Genomic DNA, 3,702 nt, shown 5'->3' on the forward strand with positions numbered 1-3,702 from the left:
AAACTCCCTCTAGTTGTCTTCCAGAGGCCAATTTATGCCAAGTCTGAGAAAGGTATTTCCAGAGAGTGCTTTATACTTTATGGGAGATTTTATGATGAGTGTCTATCTTCCACTTGATGGTGGAGGGATCTTTGATTGGACAGCTGTACTGTTGAATCGTATGAATTCTGCTTGAAATGTAGAGCTGTATATTGCAGATGAGGCTGAGTCCCTTTAGTCTTTAAAGTCCAGTGATTCCTAATAATACTAGGCACAGAGGGATGTTTTCAAAGATATTTAGGTACTTAGAGGTATCTAACAGGATTTTCAAGATCACTAAAGCAGACTGGACATCTAACTTCTATTGATTTACCTGAGGTAGCTGACTGCTTATATGTGAGTTTTTTCCTTCACAATCCATCTCAGCACTTTTCATAACCTTGTCCACAAGTCCTAATTAATTTCTGAGGAATGTATCCTATTTGTATCTACTGTATTAGACTGTATCTAGGTAAAGTGTGTTAAATCTCAAGCATTAGAATATAAGAAAGAGTTTTCATTAAACTCTTGTACAAGGTCATCAATTTTGCAGGGTAGTCTGGGGGGCTGTCATGTGGAGTCATCACTTTTCCAGAGATCTGCTGGTACTTTTATACTTCAGCTGCCATACTGTGATTGCTTTGCAGTTGGGTCAGTTGAAAATATGTATTTGAAAAATGCTGTGCTCTTTCAGGAGAAACATTTTCCATGTAGTGGAGCATGGTGCCTTAAATATGGTGGACAGCAAAATACTATGTTTTGCAGGACTGTTACTCTGAAGCAATACCATTTATTCTTTGTTGTTATTCTCATGACAATAAGAATCCATTCACGAAAACTTTCTGAATGAAAATTCTGCTGGTGCTAATTGGATGACCACACAGACAGGAGACATCCAGTCCCACTCCTAATTTATCTTCAATAGCTTCTTTAACCAGATCAGCATTTATTTAAAATAATGACTACATCATTTATTCCCCTGTCCCAGTTTTCACTTTGCTCTCATTCTGCCAGTCTGGAGTGACAAGAATTTTTCTACTTGCCTTAACTTTGGACAATAGATTTTAATTTTTAGAAATGTTATTTTTAGATAGGAATGTTTTTTAAAGGACTGTCTATGAATAAAACTCATATACTTGATAGAATTTGAAACAATTTCTGTCAAATCCTAGATAGACATACCTATGCTCTGCAAGTTACTACACATTTAAAACCTCAGTTCCTTTTCAGTGTCGTTTTGTCTACCTTGTTTCACACTTGCAAGGAATAAGTGGACCAAAGTAAATTAATCAGGGGCAATATATATCAAAAATAAGAACTGCTTAGATTGCTTTATGCTGAAAGTCCCTGTAAGTGCAGTGTGTGATTCCTCAGAGCAGCACTCGGAACCTTCTCTCATACTCCTGCTGTAACAGAGGTCAGATGGTTCCTTGTGCCCATACCCTGAGCTTCTCATGCCCACATTTGTCTGAGATCTTGCAGCAGTGAGAGTTGTAGCCTGCAGAACTTCCTGGCAATAGGGATGCCAGGGCAAGATACTTGGGGAAAAAAAAATTCCATGAAGATATGATGATGCTGTAATTGCACACTCAACTGCTAGGAATTTATCTGCTCTGGTAGGATCATGCAGGAACTGTATACACTGAACACACACTATTAAAGCCTCTGCCTGATTCCATTAGCACATGACAGAGAGACCCAAATCAGTTCTAAAGGCATTTGCAAGCAGCTGCTGCTGCAACAAAGATAATATTGGCACAGCTTTTCAATTGTGTAAAGAATAGGAAGCATTATTTTAAACTTCCAATTGTGCCTTATAGACAAAATGCTAACTGGAGTAATTTTTAAAGCTAATTATATAAGAGGGATTTTACAAAATAGCTCTGAAATACTTGAAATGGATATTAAAAATTCAAAATCCTGATACGACAGCTGCACTAGTAGTACCTATTGTTAAGATTTGCTTGACTTTCTTCTGTCATAAAAGCTCAAAAATATCTGTCTTACTTTTGAAATATCTTCTTCTTTTCATGACCTAGGTGCAACATTTATTACATGCTATTAACATTTAGTAGCTATGCAATAAAACCTCATGCCCTTGAGTACATATTTTGTATGCATATAATGGAATGATTTCCTACCGAGTGAGTTAAGCAGCATTTTTTTTGTCTTCCCTGAACTATGATGGACCACAGGCCTTCTGAATGCAACTGTGGCAAATTAAGCCTGACCTTTGCTAATGGGGATTCCAATCAGCTGGAAACAGTGAAGAATAATCTGTACTAGTGCTTTTCCTGTAGACTTGAAGTTTCATGCTCTTTAGCAGATTTAGTCTGATATATTCCACCACAGTACCCTGGTGTGGGTAAGGAGAATTTGGCGACAGTCCAAGTTTTCTCAGTATTGTGTTTTATTTTAATGTCTGGCACCTTTCTGAAATGGATTTGATTTCTCCTCACAGTGAGATTTACCTTCAACCTTTCACCCACATGTGTAAGACTCATAGAGATACCATTAACATTCATGCTGTGTTAAAAATAATTAGTCTTCCATATAGGGGATGGTGTTGAGAGCAGCATTCACTAACAAGTCTCATAAATGGCTTGTTTAATTACATACAAGTGAAAGAGTTACAGCTTCTAATTTGAAAGTCAGTCATAGGGATAACATGAAGTTAACACCTGCCATGAAACACTAGAATTCAAGACACAATTGTGAAGTAAACATTGTCTTAATTCATTTTTTATGGAAAATCATTTCTTTGAAATGTTGTGAGGAGATTCTGATAGCCTGTGCATTGACAATGCTGTTCTGTGCAGTTTCCCAATTAAAAGCCTCTACAAAGGTGTTTGGAACACATTGGTCTTCAGAAATGTTAAGTAAAGGCTGTAGTACAGGTAAAGTGTTCTCTGTGTACTTCATATGAATGGATTGACACCAGAAAATTGTAAACTGGGTACTTGATTGCCAGGCTGGTTTCCTGAAAATAAAATATTTGTTTGAGTGCCAGTACAGGGACCTAAGATCTGGATTACACAGTCCAATGAGGCCCTAATCACCTTAGAGGCATATCCAGATAAGATGACATTGTCTCAGTCTGACGATCACTGTCACTTAATGATCATTCTCAGGTATAATGATTCTGACTTTAGTTTTAATTAGTAATGTGAATTGTCAGTCATTAGGGTAGCCTTGATAGAGACTATTCTTTAAATCAGTCTGAAAATTGAGTTGTTTCTTTCCTGCTGGTGTGTCTGCATGTAGCTCTTAATAACGATTCATCATTAGTTTCCTAGCTTGAATTTGACAATGGATTTGTTCTGTTCCCACTGGGCCACTTCAGAGACTTGGCTCAGTGAAAGCAGGAGCAAGTCCAAACTCTCTTGATGCAGAAATAGCAGTGCTACAGCTATTGCAGGCAGATTAGGATGAGAAGAGAAAAACATGAAAAATCCAGTTAATTGATCTTTTGCAAACATGATCAGTGAAATCATTCACTCTGCTGAAGGCAAGAGTAGCTTAACCATTAACTTCAGAGAAGAAAACATTTTATCCAGTGCCTAAAATGTCAGGTCATGTGAAAGGTAAAGAAAACAAAATTTCTATATGTTGTTTCTGATAACAAAATACTTTTTTTTTCTTATGGTAGTATCTGAAAAGACCAGACAAGAACGTGGTCTAAAA

The 3,702-nt window shown here is 37.0% G+C and overlaps 1 long non-coding RNA gene across 7 annotated transcripts in view; it reads left to right on the plus strand.

Moving 5' to 3' along the window:
• The window catches only part of LOC111928123 (uncharacterized), a 356,375-nt gene that overhangs the window by 99,839 nt on the left and 252,834 nt on the right, over positions 1 to 3,702 (plus strand). The gene's annotated exons all lie outside the window — the stretch shown is intronic.

The sequence above is a fragment of the Cyanistes caeruleus genome, chromosome 5 (assembly GCF_971803275.1).
Source record: "Cyanistes caeruleus chromosome 5, bCyaCae1.hap1.1, whole genome shotgun sequence".
NCBI lineage: Eukaryota > Metazoa > Chordata > Aves > Passeriformes > Paridae > Cyanistes > Cyanistes caeruleus.